Source organism: Hyaena hyaena, unplaced genomic scaffold, assembly GCF_003009895.1.
Source record: "Hyaena hyaena isolate Hyena2069 unplaced genomic scaffold, ASM300989v1 scaffold_1364, whole genome shotgun sequence".
Lineage (NCBI taxonomy): Eukaryota > Metazoa > Chordata > Mammalia > Carnivora > Hyaenidae > Hyaena > Hyaena hyaena.
This window is the reverse complement of record NW_024081998.1, coordinates 100,983-124,489: the sequence shown is the minus strand read 5'-3', so window position 1 is coordinate 124,489 and position 23,507 is coordinate 100,983. Positions and strand designations below refer to the sequence as shown.

General features: G+C 36.5%; 1 protein-coding gene across 1 annotated transcript in view; it reads right to left on the bottom strand.

The window, feature by feature from the left end:
* The window catches only part of TRHDE (thyrotropin releasing hormone degrading enzyme), a 200,187-nt gene that overhangs the window by 139,367 nt on the left and 37,313 nt on the right, over window positions 1-23,507 (bottom strand). The gene's annotated exons all lie outside the window — the stretch shown is intronic.

Genomic DNA, 23,507 nt, shown 5'->3' with positions numbered 1-23,507 from the left:
ATACCAACAGCATTTTTCACAGAGCTGGAATAAACAACCCTAAAATTTGTATTGAGTCACAAAAGACCTTGAATAGCCAAAGTAACCTGAGGGTGGGGGATAGGAAGCAAAGCTGGAGGCATCACAATTCTGAACTTTAAGTTATATTCTAAAGCTGTTGCGATCAAAATAGTATGGTACTGGCACAAAAATAAAAACAAAAATCAATAGAATAGAATGGAATGGAATGGAATGGAATGGAATGGAATGGAATACCCAAAAATTAACCCATAACTATATGGTTAATTAATCTTCAACTAAGCAGGAAAGAATATCAAACAGGAACAAGGGAGCATATACAACAAATGGTATTGAGAAAACTGGATAGCAACGGGCAAAAATATGAAGTTGGACCGCTTTCTTACACCATACACAAAAATAATTTCAACATAGATTAAAAAACTAAATGTGAGACATGAAACCATAAAAATCCTGAGGAAGGGTGTGTGGGTGGCTCAGCTGTTTAAGCATCTGACTTTGTTTCAGGTCATAATCTTGTGGTTCATAAGTTCGAGCATGGCATCAGGCTCTGTGCTGACAGCTCAGCTTCAGATTCTGTGTCTTCCCTACTCACTCTCTCTCCCAAAAATAAATAAACATTAAAAATTTTTCTTTTAAATCCTAGAGTAGAACACAGGCGGCAACCTCTATGGCATCAGTCATAGCAACCTCCTTCTAGATATGTCTCTAGATGCAAAGGAAACAAAAGCAAAAATAAACTATTGGGATTTCATCAAAATAAAAAGCTTTTGCACAGAGAAGGAAACAATCAACAAAACTAAAAGGCAGCCTTTAGTTTTGGAGAATTAAACTAAAACTAATAGGAGAAGATATGTGCAAATGACATATCTGATAAAGGGTTAGTATCCAAAATCTGTAAAGAACTTCTAAAACCCAATACCCCAAAAATGAATAATTCAATTAAAAAGTGGGAAAAAGACACATAAAACATTTTTCCAAAGAAGCCATACAGGTGGCCAAAAGATACATGAAAAGATGTTCAACATCACTAATCATTAGGGAAATACAAATCAAAACTACAATGAGATATCATCTCACACCTGTCAAAATGGCTAAAATCAACAACACAAGAAGCAACAGGTACTAGTGAGGATGAATGGAAAGGGGAACCCACTAGCATACTGGTAGGAATGCAAACTGGTACAACGACTCTGGAAAACAGTATGGAGGTTCCTTAAAAATTAAAATAAAACTACTCTACAATTCAGCAATTACACTGCTAGGTCTTTATCTAAAGAACATACAAGAGTTCTTTGGCGGGTGCTCATTGCAAAGCCCATGAAAAATAAGCCTGTGAAATGGAGAGGGGAAGAAAAGCCAGTGTCAAAAGGCTCACAGGCTCACGCACAGTCGTCATCCCAAGGCCTCGAACTCCAGGGCCTCCCCTGGGAAGGCCGCGGGTGGCACACCCCTGCCCCAAGTTGAACCGCTGGGACCGAGCCTCCACCTAGCATGGGTGGCACAGGAGCGGGAGTGCTGAAGCTGCGCCTCAGGCTCAGAAGAACAATCTTGAGTGGCCGCCTTGTTCTCTGCAGCCGAGTGGTGAGAGTTCGATGGTCGGGTGCAAGATGGTGGAGAAGTAGGGAGCTCTGTGCATTTCGCTTGCACCCATCTCTCAAACTGAGAAGGCCTGAAGTCATAGGACACTGAGCCACAGGAGTTTGGGAAGAGAAAGAGAGAGAATACACTGGGAAGGAAACCTCATAAGTGTGTCTACCTCAAGAAACAAGCCAAATTACACATGGTGGACAGTCCCAAATACCACTACGAGTAGGGAAACAAAATAACCAAGTCTCAACAAGAGAAACCAAGAGACACCATTTAAAGAACACTTCCTGAACAGATAGGCCCTGGATAGGCAAAAGCCCTCTTTAATACAGCAGCATCCACAGAGTCAGAGTACATAACAAGCTTTTAAAATTAACCAAAATGATGAAACAGAAGAACTCCCCTCCAAAGAAATTGTAGGAAGAAATGACAGCTAAAGAAATATTCAAAACAGATATAAGCAACATAACTGAACAAGAATTTAGAACAATAGTCATAAAATTAATCGCTGGGCTTGAAAAAAGCATGGAAGACATCAGAGAAACTATTGCTTCAAAGACTATGGAGCTTAAAATTAGTTGTGATGAATTAAAAAATGCTATAAATGAGATACATAATAAAATGGAGGCATCCAATGCACGGATTGAAGAGGCAGAAAGGAGAATAAGTGATTTAGAAGACACAATTATAGAAAAAGAGGAAGCCGAGAAAAAGAGATATAAACTAATCCAGGAACACAAAAGGAGAATTCGAGAGCTCAGTGATACAATCAAACGGAAAAATATCTATATCATAGGAATCCCAGAAGAGGAAGAGAGAGGGAAAGGTGCTGAAGGAGTCCTTGAACAAAATATAGCAGAGAACTTACACAACCTGGGGAGGGAAGTAAATGTTGAAATTCAAGAGGCACAGAGAACTCCCCTCAGATGTGACTTGAATTGATCTTCTGCATGATATATCATAGTGAAACTGGCAAAAAATAAGGACAAAGAGAGAATTTTGAAAGCAGCTAGGGAGAAAAGGGCCCTAACATACAAAGGGAATCCTATTAGAGTGGTGATAGACCTATCTACTGAAACTTGGCAGGCCAGAAAGGAATGGCAGGAGATCTTCAATATGATGAACAGAAAAATTATGCAGCCAAGAATCCTCTATCCAGAAAGCCTGTCATTCAGAATAGGAGAGATAAAAGTCTTTCCAAATAAACAAAAATTGAAAGAATTTGTCACCACTAAACCAGCCTTACAAGAAATCCTGAGGGGGACTCTGAGGGAAATGTTGCAAGGAACACAAGATACCAGAGACACCACCACAAGCATGAATCCCACAAAGGACACGATGACTCTAAACCCATATATTTCAATAATAACACTGAATGGAAATGGACTGAATGTTCCAATCAAAAGACATAGGATAGCAGAATGGATAATAAGACAATATACATCGATTTGCTGTCTACAAGAAACTCATTTTAGATGGGAGGACCCGTTCAGATTGGAAGTAAGGGGATGGACAAATACATATCATGCTACTAGAAGTCAAAAGAAAGCTGGAGTAACTATACTTATAATAGACAAACAAGACTTTAAAGTAAAGACAGTAACAAGGGATGAAGAAGGGCATTATATAATAATTACAGGGTCTATCCTCAGGAAGAGCTAATACTTATAAATGTCTATACACCTAATATGGAAGCACACGAATATATAAAACAAGTAATCACAAACAGAAACAATCTTATGGATAAGAATGTGCTAATAGCAATGGACTTTAATACTCCACTTACAGCAATGGATAGATCAACTAGACAGAAAATCACTAAAGAAACAATGGACTTGAATGACAGATTGGACCAGATGGATTTGACAAATATATTTAGAACTCAACATCCTGAGGCCATGGAATTCACTTTCTTCTCAAGAGCGCATGGTACATTCTCCAAGACAGATCACATACTGGGACATAAAGCAGCCCTCAATAAATATAAAAGAATTGAGATCCTACCATGCACACTTGCAGATCACAATGCTATGAAACTTGAAATCAATCACAGGAAGAAGTCTGGAAAACCTCCAAAAACATGGAGGTTAAAGAACACCCTACTAAAGAATGAATGGGCCAATCAGGCAATTAGAGAAGAATTTAAAAAATACATGGAAACAAATGAAAACGAAAATACAACAATCCAAACTCTATGGGATGCACCAAAGGCAGTCCTAAGAGGAAAGTACATTGCATTCCAGGCCTATTTCAAGAAATTAGAAAAAGCGCAAGTACAAAATCTAACAACACACCTAAAGGAACTAGAGGGAGATCAACAAGAGCACCCCAAACCCAGTAGAAGAGAAATCATAAAAATCAGGGCAGAAATAAATAATACAGAAACCAAACCAAACCAAACCAAACCAAAACAAAACAGTTGAACAGATCAATAAAACCAAGAATTGGTTTTTTGAAAAAATAAACAAAATAGACAAACCTCTAGCCAGGATTCTCAAAAAGAAAAGAGAGAGCACTCAAATAGACCAAATCATGAATGAAAATGGACTTATTACAACCAACCCCTCAGAAATACAAGGAATTATCAGGGAATACTATGAAAAATTATATGCCAACAAACTAGACAACTTAGAAGAAATGGACAAATTCCTAAACACACACTCACTACCAAAATTCACACGGGAAGAGATAGGAAATCTGAACAGACCCATAACGAGTGAAGAAATTGAATCAGTTATCAAAAATCTTCCAACAAATAAGAGCCCTGGGTCAGATGGCTTCCCTGAGGAATTCTACCAGACATTATTTAAAACAGAGTTAAGACCCATTCTCCTGAAGGTATTCCAAAAAATAGAAATCAAAGGAAAACATCTGGACTCATTTATGAAGCCAGCATCACTTTGATTCCCAAGCCAGACAGAGACCCAGCAAAAAAAGAGAACTACAGGCCAATATCCTTCATGAATACAGATGCAAAAATTCTCAACAAGATATTTGCAAATCCAATCCAACAGCACATAAAAAGAATTATCCACCATGATCAAGTGGGATTTAATCCTGGGTCACAGGGCTGGTTCAATATTCACAAATCAATCATTGTGATACATCACATTAACAAAAGAAAAGATAAAAACCATATGATCCTGTCGATAGATGCAGAAAAAGCATTCGACAAGATACAGCATCCCTTCTTAATAAAGACCCTCAAGAAAGTTGGGATAGAAGGTACTTACCTAAACATCATAAAAGCCATCTAGGAGAAGCCCTCAGTTAACAGCATCCTCAATGGGGAAAAACTGAGAGTTTTCACCCTGAGATCAGGAACACCACAGGGATGTCCACTCTTACCAGTGTTGTTCAACATAGGACTGGAAGTCCTAGCATCAGCAATCAGACAGCAAAAGAAAATAAAAGGCATCAGATTTGGTAAAGAAGAAGTCGAACTTTCACTTTTTGCAGAATGACATGATACTCTGCACAGAAAACCTGACAAACTCCACCAAAAACTTATTAGAACTGATCCAAGAATTCAGCAACGTTGCAGGATACAAAGTCAACGTACAGAAATCGGTTGCATTTTTATACACCAATAATGAAGCAACAGAAAGAGATATCAGGAAACTGATCTCATTCACAATCACACAAAAAACCATAGGAATAAACCTAACCAAAGATATAGGAGATCTGAATGATGAAAACTATAGAAAACTTATGAAGGACATTGAAGAAGGCACAAAGAAATGGAAAAATATCCATGCTCATGGGTCCAAAGAATAAATATTGTGAAAATGTCATTACTACCCAAAGCAATCTATACATTCCATGCAATCCCAATCAAAATTGCACCAGCATTCTTCTCAAAACTAGAATAAACTATCCTAAAATTTGTATGGAACCACAAAAGACCCCGAATGGCCAAGTAATATTGAAGAAGAAAACCAAAACATGAGGCATCACCATCCCAGACTTTAGCCTCCACTAAAAAGCTGTAATCATCAAGACAGTATGGTATTGGCACAAAAACAGACACACAGACCAATGTAATAGAATAGAGAATTCAGAACTGGACCCACAAATGTATGGCCAACTAACCTTTGACAAATCAGGGAACAGAATCCAATGGAAAAAAGACAGCCTCTTTAATGGATGGTGCTGGGAGAACTGGACAGCAACATGCAGAAAAATGAAATTAGACCATTTTCTCACACCATACACAAAAATAAACTCAAAATGAATAAAGGACCTGAATGTGAGACAGGAAACCATCAAAACCCTAGAGGAGAAAGCAGGAAAAAACCTCCTTGACCTCCACCACAGCAATTTTTTACTTGACAGATCCCCAAAGGCAAGGAATCAAGAGCAAAAATGAACTACTGGGACCTCATCAAGGTAAAAAGCTTCTGCATGGCAGAGGAAACAATCCATAAAACTAATAGGCAACTGACGGAATGGGAAAAGATAGTTGTAAATGACATATCAGATAAAGGGCTAGTATCTAATATCTATAAGGAACTCACCAAACTCCACACCTGAAAAACAAATAATCCAGTGAAGAAATGGGCAGAAGACATGAACTGACACTTCTCCAGAGAGGACATCCAGATGGCCAACAGACACATGAAACGATGCTCATCATCCCTCATCATCAGGGAAATACAAATCAAAACCACACTGAGATACCACCTCATGCCAGTCAGAGTGGCTAAAATGAACAAATCAGGAGACTCTAGACGCTGGCGAGGATGTTGAGAAATGGGCAGCCTCCTACACTGTAGGTGGGAAAGTAAACTCGTGCAACCCTTCTGGAAAACAATATGGAGCTTCCTCAAAAAATTAACAGTAGAACTCCCTTATGACCCAGCCATAGCACTGATAGGAATTTACCCAAGGGATCCAGGAGTGCTGATGCATAGGGGCACATGTACCCCAATGTTCATAGTAGTGCTCTCAACAATAGCCAAAACATGGAAAGAGCCAAGTGTCCATCAACTGATGAATGGATCAAGAAGATGTGGTATATTTATATAATGGACTACTAAATGGCAAAGAGAAAGAATGAAATCTGGCCATGTGTAGCAACATAGATGGAACCAGAGGGTGCTATGCTGAGTGAAATAAGTCAGGCAGAGAAGGACAAATACCATATGTTTGCACATATAGGTGGATTATGAGGAAGTTAACAGAGGACGATGTGGGAGAAGAAGGGGAAAAATAGTTGGGGAGAGGGCGGGAGGCAAACCATGAGAGATTCTTGAATGCTGAGAACAAACTGAGGGCTGATGGGGGGAGGGGAAGGAGGGTGATGGGCATGGAGGAGGCCACTTGTGGGGATGAGCACTGGGTGTTACATGTAAACCAACTTGACAATAAACTGTTTAAGAAAAAAAAAAAGAACATACAAGTACTAATTCAAAGAGATACATGTATCCTGACGTTTATAGCAGCATTATCTACAATACCCAAATTATGGGAAACAGCCCAAATGTCCATCGACTGATGAATGGATATATATATATATATATATACACAGTGTTATTCAGCCATCAAAGAGTGAAATCTTGCCATTTGCAATGACATGGATGGAGCTACACAGCGCCATGCTAAGCAAAATAAGTCAGTCAAAGAAAGACAAATACTATTTGATTTCATTTATACATAAACTTTAAGAAACAATAAAAATGAGCAAAGGGGAAAAAAGAAGAAGGAGGAAAACCAAGAAACCTACTCTTAACTACAGTGAACAAATTGATGGTAACGAGAGGGAGGTGAGTGGGGAGATGGGTGAAATAGGTGATGAGGATTAAGGAGTGTACTTGTGATGAGCACCAGCTGTTGTATGGAAGTGTTGAATAGCTATATTGTACACCAGAACTAATAGTACACCGTACGTTAACTAACTAGAAAAATAAATCCCACAACTTCTAGATAAAAACAAGCAAACAAACGTGTCTAAAGGGCAAAGTTATTTTAAAAGGAGATTACAGATTTTCAATATTTTTTTTCTAAAACATACAAACCCTCAAGTGACTTCTTTTCTAAATGATTTTAAAATGAAGTAAATTGGGGAGCAACTATATCTACAGGGTATTTTATGTAAACATCCATAGCTTGTTGGTCTAATTCAGAAACTCTAGGATTCAAATATCTCTTGGTATAAATTTTGTCTTGGGCGGCATAATTGCATCTTTGAAGACACGTATAAAAGGAAGCCTCCATAGGAAATTCAAGGCAGGAAGACTTGAGAGTTGGAGGTCAATTCTCTGGACTTTTAGGCATACTTTCCACATGAACAAAATTCACTAGACATGAGCATAAATAACTATGTCCTTCATGTGGGCTCAGGATTGTCTTTTTTCTGTGAAACCCAGGATGTACTAGCTGCTTACTCATCCAGATAAAATGTTACTGGGCCTCCTCTTACAGCAGAAGCTTTATTTAGCAGTTGAGCTGAACATCTCATACGTTCTGACACCACTGACAAGGACAAAAGCGTAGTATATTTTTTCATTAAGAATCCATATGAGGAAGTCTTCAAGGATGGGCTCACATAAGAGGTTGATGAGATTATTTACAGAGATGGGCCATCACAGAGTTCAAGAACAATATTGAATAAAGCTACACTTCTCAAACTCCACTGGGCTATAAAACTGAATTTACCATCCTACTAGGTCCATAATAAATAAAATATGTATTATCATCAGGGAAGACCAGCATAACTAATGTTTTTGATCATTGCAATTAATCCATAATGGAAATAGATCAATTGAAATCTGCACATCATTTTATCACTCAGCTATACACAGAAAAGCAAAGAAGAAAAACATCTTGTCTAGGGCATGGGCTTAGTAACTGACTGACACTTTTTAATCTTCATTGTTGAATTCATTTATACGTCATATGACCAATTTCCTGGAAGATAAGGAAATTATTTTACTGTACTGATATTTGCAGGGTAAGGGAAATAATTGCTAGAGTAAGACTTCTCTCTCTCTCTTTCCACTATTCTGACTTCAGGGTGAGTTTACAGAGAGAATGAAATGCCCAGATTAAAGTTTCATCAAACCACCTTTGGCTGTTCTCAAGAAAATAAATTAGCCTCTCCACATACTTCATTGAGAAATGGATTATTTCTTTCCTTGCTTCTCCTCCAAGAAGGCAGAAGTCATAACTTCAGCTTGGATGCTTGTGGGAGGCAGAGTATTAGGGGGAGCACGTTAGTACTGAGGACTTGACAACATCTATAAGCAAGTCTATAACATCCAGAAGTCAGGAATGTGTTCATCACCCACTCCTCCTGTAAAATATAAGGACATTTTTTGCCTCCAGCTTTTGATTTTTGTTTTCAGTGTGGCAAGGCACACATGTATTCTGTCCCTAGAGAGTTTCAAAACTCAGAAAGATATGGTCCAGGGAACCAAAGCAGTAAGCCATTTATCAGAAATAAACTCTTCTGACTGTGGTAGGTCATAGGCACAAAGAATCAGCACATTTCTATGTATAGACAAGCAAATGCAATCTTGCCAGTGTTCATTCAGCAAGTCCACAGAGGAAATTCATTGCCTAAACTTTCCATTTAAGGTACAGTTTTGTACCGGAAGCCGAATCAATAAAACATAAAGTTTTAGTATCTGAGTAAAGGGGAAAAAATAACTGTAAGAGAATATATTGTGGTGTTCCACAGATCACACTTTGGGAAACACCACCTCTGCAGGATGAAACTTCCCACGACAAATGTATAAAAATACACACCACCCTCTTTCCTGGAAATCTATGAGGAAGCATTTAACACTCTCTAAGCAAACAGAGGTGTTTGCTTAGAGGTTCTGTTGTTATATTCCCAAACTTTAGCTTTCTGTATATGGAAGAAAATTTCTACCTCTAGCTTTCCTTCATTCTTTCTACCATCAACCAAAGCAAGTAACACTGAGTATTGCCACTGCCAGAAGTCTAGAAGAAGTAAACCACCCTAACAACTGGTGATCTAGTATCATTTCATTTTAGAAGCAATTAAAGGTCCACTTGACTTTCTAATAGTTTAGCACAGAGCAAATGTGGAAGGGAAAAATTAAGTGACTCTAGTTTCCTGATTTCTAGAAGAAAATAGTGTGTTTTGCTTGTAGCACATTTCTCCTGTACTCCACCAGCAACATCATGGCTTCAGTTGGCAACAAGGTCACTGAAAAGAGACATTAAAATGAGCTGATGAAAAACATTTGGTCCCAAAGCTATAAAAATGTTTTCTCAGGCAGAAGCAGAAAACAGTGAAAGATTTGGCTTTTAAAGTAAACAAGAACTGAATGAGGAACAAAAATGCCATAAAGGGGCAGATCAATGGCCTGTCTGATTGTGGGCTGTCTCTGACAGAGGCATCAAGGGATGCTGAGAGGCAGGTGTGCTCGCTGTTTTCCATGTTCTGCAGCTCAGAGGTAAGGGCTATACTCTGCACATTCCTGACTTCTCAGGTCTGTCTAAGGAATCATGGATCCCAGAATAAGGGAGTATCACTTAACGTTTGAGGAAGGTAATTCAGAACAAGCAAAAGAAATTTCACTTTGCATTGTTTTTTCAGGAAAAGTGTGAATAATTCAAACTAAAGAACTCTTGAAAAGGTAATACTTGTTTTTAATAAAACATAAGTTTGTGCACTAGTACAGAGGCAGCCATTTTTGCTTCTTTTGCATCCCAAATGTTTAAAATGAAAAACCAAAATGTCTCAAAAGATAGTGCTGTTAGGAATCTGAAACAAATGGAAATGAAGTTTGCATCACCACCTTATCTCTGAGGGTTTTGAGAGCAGAATAAATCACTGGTAAAATTCCTTTAAACTACAAGCATTTATTGGGTGCTTACTATCTATAAGGCACTGAACTAGGTAATAACTAGGATATTGCTCAGCCTTGATTCTAAAAAGGACTAGTGAAGCAGGTGTATGTAAATAATGACAAAATGTAAGAGCTCTACTAGAAATGAAATGAGTGCCTTTCGTGGTTTATGTTCAATGTTCTCTAAACATAAAAAGAAATTGACGAATTACTAGTCTAGTGTAGTGGATGAATGGCACAGATAGAAATGTCACTGTATGAATCCTGACTCCAACATTTACTAATTTTGAGATGCTGGATAAGTCACTACTTAATTTTCCCCATCCACAAACTGAGGATGGGAAGAATGTCTATTATCATGCGGCTGCTGTAAGGATTAAATGACTAAATGTGCATAAAGAATATACAGAAAAGTGACTGGTACATAGGGCCATAGAGTATCAGTTGAGGTTATTATTTCAGACATAAATACCTTTAAACATGCTAATTTTCCCTAACACTACCAGCACACTCATTTCAAACTGGAAAAACCATTTTAGACATTAGATGGCACTTAAAACTCTTGTTTTCGCTCTTAACAAATGTGACCATTTAACTAGTTTCAACTGCTCCAACTTAGTCATGAAGTCCCTGCTGTGACTGATGCCCTTCCAGAAGGAAAATGATGTGGCATTAAATGTTTGCACATTTCATCTTAAAAATGTAGGGGCTGGAAAACAGCTTGGGGAATATGTCAGCAAAACACAGACATTCAGCTGCTTGATCATTGCTTCGCTTTCGTTTATAGTACTTACCAGGGGGATACATACCAAAAATTCTCTGCTGTAGGCCAGATATTTTTATGGCATCGAGCTAATTGCATAATGCTGTAAAATTAGAGCAGAGAGGCGATGCACAACTGCATCAGTTGATTTGCTTCTGGATGTGATCTACTCTACAGCCTCACCATGCCTCTCAGCGTCACCTAGGTCCACATAGATTCACTCCAACCAATGCACGTCTCTACTTACTGTCTCTTAGCTCCAAGACAGTCTTGGCATGGAATGTTTCTGGGGATCCATAGGTTATTGACTCAAATCTACAAGAGGGCAAGCCAAGAAGACCTAAATAGTGTAAAATAATTGTTGATGAAAATGGAAGGACAATGAAAATAAAAATGTATAATCAAGGTGGATTCTTTAAGAGGTCTTAAATAATGACGCTAGTTTTCTGAGGCAAGAGACTGCATCTAAAGGTCATTTTTAAAAATAATTTTTAATGCTTTATTTATTTCTGAGAGAGAGAGAGAGAGAGAGCATTAGCAGGGGAGGGTCAGAGAGAGAGGGAGACACAGAATCGGAAACAGGCTCCAGGCTCTGAGCTAGCTGTCAGCACAGAGCCCGACGTGGGGCTCCTACGCATGAACCGTGAGATCATGACCTGAGCCAAAGTCGGCCGCCCAACTGACTGAGCCACCCTGGCGCCACCTAAAGGTCATTTTTAAAGACAGATTCAATAAGTGCTTGGATGAAAGGCAGAATTCTTTGAATAAATGTGTAACCTTCTCTACTAGGAGAGTCAACACCCAGTTTGAAAAACTATGTGATCAGGCAATGAGAGAACAGAAGTTAGAGTCAGGCAGGCTGGATTGAAATTTTAGCTCTTCTATTTATTAGCTATGTAAGCTTGAGCCAAAGAAAAAAAATTTGTTCTAGTCTTCAGCTTGATGTAATGTTTAAATGGAACTCTTGGAACACAGTAAGCATTCAGTAAATAATAACTATCGACATAAGAAAGCATACTGTGCTTAATTTTTAAATTAGTATCATTGTTTTATTTTATTCAAGTTTTTAAGATGGTAATAAAAGAGAATAAAGATGACAAAACAGTCATTGATGGCTTAAATTTGCTACAAATTTAAGATTTTTTAAAGAAATTTTAATATTTGTTACAAATCTTATTTTTTTTAACAGAGCTCTGTTCCTAGGAATGATGCCTCTGTTTAAAGCAAAAATATTAATCTCTAAAGGTAAGAAGCAATAAGTTGATGAAGACACAAAAGACGGACAAAGTAAATGAAGCCTTGAGTCTATACTGACCAAATATTAAACCTTTTCAATCTCTCCTCTCTCCTAACCTCTCTTGTGTATTTCCCATCTCTTTGTCTCTCTGTGCCACACTCTGGGTAGTTTCTTCAGTCCTATCTTCCTGTTTACAATTCTTTCTTCAGCTCTTTCTAATCTGTAATAAACCATCTACTACATGTATGATATTTTTAAATGTAGTTATTACAAATTCCATTTCTAGGAATCCTCATGGCTGTATTTAAAATCTGCCTGCATTTTGCTTATATACTCAAGCCTCTTTTTATTTCCTTCATTTTATTAACATGCCATTTTACATTGTATGTCTAACATACCCAATATTTTATTCAAACTCATAAATGATTCTTCTCTCAATTGATTTAGCTGTCCCATGTTCACAGAACCTTGTTTCCTTGCATGATTAGTGATTTTTGATCGTGAGATACTCTTTTTCCTTCGGATTCACCTCTGGATATCTTTTGAGATGTGATAGGAGAGCATGTATTTCTAGAAAGGATTTGTTTTAGCTTCTCTCTGGCATCTGGGGACACCTCTAGTGCAGGAACAAGCATTTTAAATTAAAATCCTGTCTTGAGGTTTAAGTGTACCAAGGTCATTTTTATTGGAGCTGCAATGCCATGCAAGTGTTACTTGTGGTCACAAATTTTCAAGGGAAATTTTGGAACAGACAATTTCTCTTTAGTCCCCCGAGGAAGGAGATGAGTTTATTTCTAGTTCACCTCTGTGCTAAGGGTACAGATCTTTAAGGTCCTGGTTTTGTGGGAGGCCTCCCATTAAACCTCTCACCTTAGGCTTTGTCTTCTTTTCCTATCTTTGTGAAACCTTTAAAAGTATGCTCAAATTCTCCTGGTCGGAAAAATGCCCTCAAGACAAAAGCCAGCTTCAGTATTTTTATTAATCTCTGTTTTCTAAAGGTAAGAAGAATATGTTGTACAAAATCATAGTCAAGCCTTCAAATACTGATATAAAGACAACTCACAAAAGCTGTAAGACATTCTATTTTTAAAAAGCAGAAAGAGCAAAAACTTGATTCAGTGCTACCAGGAAATATGGAATAGCACGAATGATGAAGGATGTAGAAAACATGTGGTCTCTAGATAATTTTCTCAGTAGGTCATCAAATGGCCCTTGGCCTCCATTAAAAGAATCCATAAAAATATCTGTGAAAGTGTGCCCAAAGAAATATTTTCATTATTTCAAAGAAAATAGCATATTTACCTTCAGAAAAGCTACATGGGCCAAACAGAAAGGGCTGTTTGTTTGTTTGGCCTGGTACTGCATCAACCCTACATAGTAACACAATTTGGCCTGTTTGAAACAAAAAGTCTGATTGAGAGTCATATAGGGCTTTGATGAATACAGAAGTAAATTGCTTAATACTTGGAAGGTCTAAATTTTTTTTAGTAATAAACTTAATCTCTGGGTTCATATGTAAAAGGAATAGTAATGAAAAGCATACCTAAAGGTAATTAGGGTAATTGAGGAATTATTCTTTCAAACTTTGCATTAGTGACCATGTGTGGTTGATTGAAAATGGATGGTAATTATGTTGAGCAAAAGGTGTGAATCCATCAGATACTAAAACAAAATCCATCCATGGTTATTCTTCAGGAAAATTCAATTCAGTTCAAACACTTCCAACCTATTCCATTGTCATAAGTACACAAACAAAAATTACATTGTGAATGTTTTTGTTCTGTTTTCCCCAAACATTCTTTCTGTAAAAAGGAAATTTTAGTTCTGTTCTCCTTTTCCCTCTTCTGTACTTCTCATTTGTCAAAATGCCAACCTTTAATTTCAGTTGCCTTGCTTGTTTATCCTTTAAATCTTAATTTACTCCTAACTTTACTTGTCTTTTATCTAACCACCATTGAATCCTGTTATTCCAGAAAATCTATTCAAAACATTGCAATCTCCAATGTGCCAGGGGAATATGCATTGGCTGATTTCCAACTCTTTTTAGTTTTCATCTTCAATATCTATTTCTCCCTGAATACCATGTATAAAACAATTTGAGATTCACAGGCTTACTGACTGAATTGATCTTGTTCACCCTATTCCTTTCTGAGATGCAATATAGCTGCCTCTTAGCCTAATAGAATTAAAGTCACATACAGTCACAGGATGAGCAACTTATAGGAATGGACTATTCTTTGTATATTACCATTTTTACTAATTAGAATGGTACTTTTCATTCTTATTTTTGGATATTGATGAAGTCTGGCATGAGTGAACCATTGCAAAAGTCATTAGAATTAGTGTTTTGCTTATGGAAAAGAACAAGTATCACTGTGAAAATATTTCAGAAAGTTGCAGAAACACCATCTTGCTATAACCAAGTCTTCTGCAAGCCAAGACTTAACACAGCTCTGACTCTTAAGCTTCTCACGTTGTGTGATCTCTGCTCTGGATTTCACAAAAGAACAAAAAATAAATAAATAAAATACAACACTGTATTGGCATTTCAGCAAAAGACAGAAACTGTGTGCAATAGAAGCATTCAAAAGTAGCATACTATACCACTAGTTAATATCAAAACAATGGGCCACAGAGAGGCAGGAGAGAAAGAGAATCCCCTTCCAATGACATTAACACAGTCCTTACACTATGGAGTAATCTGCTACTTATTTCCACAAATACATATTATTTTTTTCTTTCAGTTTCATCAAGTAAATCTAAGTCATAGGTGGAACAGCTAGTTGGGAAGAAGTACAAGTGACTCAAAAGTAAGAGAGCAAGCTACTTTAAGCATTAAGAGTTGAGAAAGAAACCATTCAGATGATGATGAATCAGTCAAACACGTGCAAAAGAAAACTTGCCTCCATCAGCAAAATGCACAAAGTAATAATTTACCAGTAAGTGGTAGAGGCATTTATCAGAAAAACATTAATAAAATCATCTCCTCCTACCATGTACATTTTCTTTACAAAGGCAAAAAGGCATTTCCTCTACATGATGTCTTGAAATCACCTCTGGCAACACAAGGCCAAAGGCAAAGATAAGACTCATGGTAATAAAGGGAAAGAGTTGCTAAAGTATGACTATCATGGACATTCTCTCCATGATTTTTTTTTACAGATATCAACAGATGATTCAGAGATGGATGGGAATTATCTCCAAATTTTCCCATTTACCTAAGAAGCAAGTAGTTTGCTTCTCTTATGATTCACACTTACATAGTTATAATCAAGAAATTGGGTGATACATAAATATGGGTGTACAAAATATATTTCTAGTAAATTATAAATTTTATGTTATGGTATTTGACTATGATATACTATGAAGTCGAGGTCTAGGGGGCAATTGTTTTTGCTGCTCTTCTTCAACTTAGTTTGCTAATTTGGGAGCAGATTTTTAATTTTATTTTTAAATAATATCAGAGGATGAAGATTTTATAACCCTTGGTAGTTCACAATAAACTGTTTCATTACTTTTATATCAAGAAGTTCTTTGTAGATAGAACTGATATTTCTTTCTGTAATTTAAGGCTATTTATCTTACTCTGACCTTGATGTTGACAGAAAAGTTGTGAGTAGCCTTCCTATAATGACCATTCATATATTAGAGCCAATAATTAAGTAACCTCTTAGTCCTCTGTCCTCCGGGATGAACATATGTAAGTGCTTTAGCTTTTTCTGATAGGATTTATCTCCAATTGTTTCTAAATCAATCTCTCCATCTCTCTCTTCTCTGCTTAATTTTTCTCAGTCTTCTAAACTTTCATATTTTCTTTATTACGTGATCATAATCAGTGATTATTACTTCTGGATTGCATAATTCTTATTTTTATTTGCATCCCAGTATATTACTTATTTTAAAATACTTTTTCATTCAGGAAAAATCCCTTCCTTTATATATGTAACCCAAATCATATTTCCTAATGAAACAATGACATAGTAGGCAATTAGTTAATGAAAGTATCCTCGGAGAGTAAAGGAAACATGAGTTAAAAACAAGATGTAGAGCTCATGTCTGACACCTAAGAGCCTGAGAACACCATTAAACTCCCCGGGTCTCTGTTTACTCTTATGAAAATTGAAGATTATTATGCCCACCTTATAGGAGTGGGAAAGTAAAGATATAATTAAATGGATGTCCAGCAGCAAAATAGACCCTCAAAGAACAACTAATACTATTATTCCTACTAATAGTATATTGCACTATGTACCTGACCAAAAGCCTGATGTCTAATTGTTTGGACAGAAATGACCACAAGTGCTATAGTTAATCAATATCTACAATACACCAGATGTATAGTAAAGCTATACACACATACTATAGAGTAAAGCATGCACAAATGTGTCAAAGAGGACACAATAGTAATCAGTTACTTTCATTTGATGGTGTATATGTAGCAGACTGTGAGTGAGGAAAGCAAAGGCTAGGAAGAAGGACCTGTTTAGAAGAGTAAGAGCTGGACAGACTTGCAGAGCAGGAGATTGACTGTGCCTGAGGCAGAAGAACACAGAAAGAGGAGAAGAGCTGAGCTGACAGGAAAGGGGTCCCATGAGGTCTAGGCCTCAGGGGTCAGGCCACATGTGGCATAACCCATTAGGAAACAGAATGATTGGGCAAAACAATCTTCCTTCCCCCACTGGAATTCATATGGAATACATCTGAAACTCATTAATCCTATTTCAAGTGCCAACTCTTTTTCCTAATTCCTATAAACAGATGGGATCTTTCCCTCTGAAACACCATAACATTTTGCTTATATCGCTTCCCTGACATTTACTTTAATTCAATTCAACAAATACTTAGTGAGTGCCTACTCTTTATAGGCAGTATAATGGGTACTGGAAAACAATGAAAAGCACTTTCAGACATAGGCCCCTCCCCTTATGAAGCTCACATTCAATGGTGGGAAGCAGGAAGCCAAATCATACAGCAAACATAATATTGAGAAAATTCTATAATACATTAGAAGGTGATCACTACCCAAACAGCCCAAAACAGTAAGTGGATTAGAATAAGAGAAGTGAGTGAAGAAAAAAAATTGAGGGTGTCACTTGACATTTTAAACAAGTGGCCTCTCTGAGAAAGTGACATTTAAGTAAAGGCCTGAAAGAGAACAAGTTAGAACCATGACGACAGCTTGAGGAACATTGTCCTCCACCAAAGGAATAGGCAGTTCAAACACCCTACTGTGGGAGGGGGGTTAACTGGATTTTAGGGAAAACAAAAGAGTTGGTGGGGCAGGAATACCATGAGTGAAGGGACACTAATAATAGATGAAGTTAGGGTATGTGAAACAGAATAATTACTGGAAATACTCTGACAGCAGAGGCAACGAGATTTCCTGACAAATAGGATGAGAAAAAGAGAGGCCTGAGAACTTGAGGTTGCCATCCACTGAGATGGGCTATATCATAACCTGCCTTCGAATATGTTTATTTGTAAAAGGTTTTATAGATCTGACTTCAAATCTCTGGGCTGTTCACTTGCTAGATGTCTGACCCTATGGAGATCACTTCATTTCTTACATTTCAGTTTCATCAGTAAAATGGGTTGAAAATGCATACATCCAAGTGTTCTGTTAGGAATAAAGGTGATAATACATGCAAAGCATTTCACACAAGGCCTCATAGAGAGTAAATGCTCATTAAATGATAGATACACTTGACTGTGACTCTTGGTATAATTGCTGTTTTCATTTCATAGGTCTTATGTCTACTACTGGGTTATATTCTTGAAGGAAGAGGCTATCTTTTTTTTTAATTCTACAGAAACAACCCGTTTGTTTGTAGAGTTGGTATGTGCTCTCTCTGTGTCTTCATCGTGACCTAGTTGACATGCTGGGAAACCTGCTACCAGAAAGGACAATAGATGTAAATGGCTGGTTGGCCTTTTGTATTCACTTCTAAAAATTATTAGAAATTGTATACATTTTCCTCTTTAGCCATACAAGAAATTTTCATAAAATACATCAACTTGATAGAAGAATTGTTCAAAAGTGTTCTTGTTTGTAAAGGATCCTCTTTAAATCTGCTTAAGTCATTTGGAAATCTCTTCCTCTCTCCCAAGCTTGTAGCAATTCATCTCAATGTGGAATCATATGTAAATTTAATGAGCATTTGCTCGCTTTCATCATCCAGGTCATTGGGTCATTGATTCTTATTTCCCTTTGTGCTTTTAGAGCAAAAAGACTATCTCAATCCATCTTTCCCTGTCTTTCTATCAATGGACAGTATTTTCCTATTTCCATTGTACATTAAGATAAAAGCATCTTCTTTCTCAATTACATTTAAAATGGAAAATTGTTATTTCACTGGAATGTAATTTTTTAAACAGACTATCACTTTTTTTCTTCCCATTCTAAAAATATGCATGTAATTTTAAGAGTTTTTCTTTTAATCCTGGCATTGAGACTATCCATATTGAACATCATTCAGTATTTATTCAAAACCACCCCATTCTTAAAATTCAAATCTACACAAATTAGTATTTGGTCTGTTGATTCCTAACCTTTTTTCTGTATAATCTTCTCTACCCTTATAATACATTACTACATTAAAAAATTATTTAAACTATAATGAAATTGCTATGAAGGAAGAATAACAAAAAACAGAAGTGGGAAAAATTTGAATAATTATTAAGGAGATAATTACAAGACATGATAAGCCAATGAAGCACTGATGCAATGAGAGGTTGATTGCTGGCAGAGGTTAAGGCTGTTTGGTAACAGAGATCTACAGGGAGGAACGCACAGAAAAATAGCAGCAAAATGCTTTTGTTAAGTACTACATACTACCACACAAAAAATAAATTCTATATGTCACAACTCTAGTCACTACAATCTTCTAACATGTCTAGATCTATCATATTGTTTTTCATATTATTTTAATCTCTTCCACATCTACAGCAATATTCTTTCTAAATTACAATTTTAATTATGTTACTCTTCTGCTTGATATTCTTCATTGGTTCCTCTTGATCTGCTGGATAAAGTTCAAACTTCTTAGTATCACATAAGAGGTCCTCCAAGTTCCTACCTGCTCATCTCCTCAGCCTGCCTATTATCTTAAACTTTCGCTATTTTATAACCATGTGGAACTTGGTGTTCCATTTAATCAAGGAACATCAGCATGTTCCTTTCCTAAACCCTCTACAGAATGTTCCTTGTTCACCTTTTTGTCACTCCTCTTCCCCTTCACCCTGCAGTTATATATTGTACATATGTCTATCATAACACCTAAGACTCTGAGGTTGACATCCATTACTTTTTCCTACATATCCTTTTTTTTTTTTTTTTGGAAACCCTACTCCAGGTTATCCCAGGAAGCCTATTAATTATGTGGTCTATCTCTCAAGCCAGAGGATTAGCTCATGACCCATGCTAGCTAGTCAGTATATTCATAGGAATTGTTCTTCCCTTGGACATAGGGATTGGTCAGTGGTGCTCTATTACCTAATCAGAAAAAAATCATAGCCATTTGTGGAAATAGCCAGAGATTCCATTGTGGTGAAGGAAGTTTGCTATTTCTCTGAGCCTCTTAGGATCACAAAGTTGAGGACCTTATTAGCCTAAATTTCTTTGGGTCAACCCTCTAGAATAATTCAGAAATTAAGTCAGATACAGGTAAAGGGTCAAGAAGCTGATAAGAGATAGATTTCTGATGACATTGTTAAAATACGTGGAGTCAACCATTCTTAAAGCTATGACTACATCTCATACATACCAGGTTTTAAGTCAACGAATTCCTTTTTATCCCTTAAGATGCTTTGAGTTAGTTGTCCACATTTAAAATGAATATATTGCTAGTAATAGTCATATATTATTGCACTGACTTACTTATATACTGTCTCTCCTTTGTATCTTATTGATTTTTATATCCCTAGTACTTAGCACACAATGCCTGGAACATATGCAGAGGCTTATCAAATTATTTTGGAATGAATGCTCCAAAATATAATACTTGTTGATAAAATATAGTAGTGGTTAAGAATGATGGCTGTGGAACTTGAGTTCTTGGGAAACATATCCTTACACTGACCGTAACTCATTGTCCTCATCTTTAAAATGAGAATCATGAAAATATCAACCCCATAAGGGGATTATGAGAATTCAATGAGCTAATAGATACAAAGAGTTTGGGACAGTGCCTGGCTGCAAGTAAGCATTCAATAAGTATTAGCAGCTGATCTTATTTATACTTTGTACAATTGTCTCTGTTACTGTCATACATCCCCAAATGACATGATTTACCTCTTCCACCTATAAAGTTAAAATGATTATAGCATATTATCCACCTACTAACTTACCTGATAGGAAGAGACTGAGAGAAGCCAAATCAGAGACCTAGTCTAAAACATGAAATGTATATTAGGCCTGATACAGAGATTGTCAAAATGAAGTCCCTGATATTTCTACCAAATTCTAATCTTTATTTTTCTGCATTTACGCTTGAAGATTATTTTTCAGATATGGCACTATATTTCACTACATTTTTAGAGGTTTGATTTTACCATGATATGGGTGAATCCAAACAACAAGGGCCCATCAAGAAAGCATGATGCACAACTAGACAGAAAATCAATATGGATATAACAGATTTGAACAACTCTATCAACCAACTTTACCTACTTGGCATTCATAAAATATTCAAGTCAACAACAGTGGAATACACATTCTTTTGAAGTGCATACGGTACACTTACCAACAGACCAAATTCTGGGCCATAAAACAAGCCTTGTTAACTAAGAAAATTCGAGTCATACTGAATTTGTTTTACTGATCACAGTAGAATTAAATAAAACATAAAGAACAGAAAAAAAATTATGGAAAATCATCAAATATTTGTAAACTAAATAACACACTTTAAATAACCCATAGGGCAACTAATAAATTAAATAGGAAATTAGAAAGTACCTTAACATGAATGAAAATGAAGCCTTCATGTATCAAAATCTGAGGTAGCCTCAGCTAGAGAAAATTTATGAAATAAACATCTGAATTAGCATAGAAAAAAGGTCTTCAATTAATGACCTAAACTTGCACCTTAAGAAACCAGAAAAAAGAGGGACATCTGAGTGGCTCAGCCAGTCAAGTGTCAGACTTCAGCTCAGATCATGATCTCACAGTTAGTGGGTTCAAGCCCCATGTCAGGCTCTGCACTAACAGCTCAGAGCCTGGAGCCTGCTTCAGATTCTGTGTCTCCGTCTCTCTCTGCCCTTCCCCCGCTCATGCTCTGTCTCTCTCTCTCTCAAAAATAAATAAGCATTAAAAAAAACTTTTTGAGGGGCACATAGGTGGCCCAGTTGGTTAAGCAACCAACTTCAGCTCAGGTCAAGATCTCACAGTACATGGGTTCCAGCTCTGCCTGGGGCTCTGTGCTGACAGCTCAGAACCTGGAGTCTGCTTCAGATTCTATGTCTTCCTCTCTCTCTGCCTCTCCACCTCTCACACTCTCTCTGTCTCTGTCTCTCAAAAATAAATAAATATTTTTAAGAATAAAAAAGAAGTTTTTAAAGAAACCAGAAAAAAGAACAAGTTAAATCCAAAGTAAGAAAGAAGAGGGGCACCTATGTGGCTCACTCGGCTGAGCGACCGATTTCAGCTCAAGTCATGACTTGCCATTAGTGAGTTCAGTCCACCATGAGCTCTATGCTGACAGTTCAGAGCCTGGAGCCTGCTTCAGATTCTGTGTCTCCCTCTTTCTCTGCCTCTCCCCTGCTTGCACTGTCTCCCTCTCTCTCTCAAAAATAAATAAAAAAGAAAAAATTTTAAAGAAAAATACAAAGTAAGAAAGAAGAAAATAGTAATAATTAGAAAATCTATTGCATAGAAAGAGTAAGAATCAATTAAATTAAATTATATAATTTATAATTATATATAATTATATATAAATTAAATATATAAACTTCTATCTATATTAATCAGAACAATAAGGATAAGACAAAAATTAACAGTATCTGGAGTTAAATATGTGTTATTATTAAAGATTCTCTGGTTATTAAAAGGATAAGAGAAAATATCATATATATCTTGATACCAATAAATTAAACTTCTTAGATAAAATGAGCCAAATCCTTGAAAAGACACAAACTACAAAACTTACTCAAGAAGCATAAATAACCTGAATAATCTGCCATTGTTATTAAAATTAAGTTAGTAGTTGAAAATCTTCCCATAAAGGAACTCTAGGCTCAGATTGCTATACTGGTAAATTCTACCACGTATTTAAGAAAAAATGAAAGATTATAATTCTACATAAATTCTCTCAGAAAATTGAAAAGAAGGCAATAGTTTCCTTTTATGAGGCTTTCATAATAGTGATAACAAAACCAGAGAAAGATGTTACGAGGAAACAAAATTACAGACTGATATCCATCATGAACATAGATGCAAAATTTATAAACATTTTTTAGTAAATTGAATTCAACAATATATTTTCTTTTTTTTTCTTTTTTTTTTAAGCATCTCCTTTTTTTTTTTTTTTTTTACAAATAGTTTATTGTCAAATTAGTTTCTACATAACACTCAGTGCTCATCCCCAAAGTGCCCTCCTCCATGCCCTTCCCCCCCTCCCCCCCACATCCATCAGTCCTCAGTTTTTGTCAGCATTCAAGAGTCTCTCATGGTTTGCCTCTCTCCCTTTCCCCCACCATTTCCTCCCTTCTTCTCCCCCTTGTTTCTCNGGTCAAGTTCCTCCTAATCCTCCTATACGTGCAAACATATGATATTTGTCCTTCTCTGCCTGACTTATTTCGCTCAGCATAACACCAAATAATATTTGTCCCAGAAATGCAATGATAGTCTAATGTTAAAACTCACTCAATATAATTCCCCATAGTAACAGATTAAAAAATAAAATAGAATAAAAAGAATAGAATTAATAAATAAAATAAAATAAAAATGACCATCATAATTAATGGGGAAAAAGCATTTGATGGAATCAGCATCAATTTTGGATTAAAACTCTCAGCAATGCAGGAATACAATGCAATTTCTTCAACCTGATAAAGAGTATTTATAAAACCTTAGAGGAAGCAT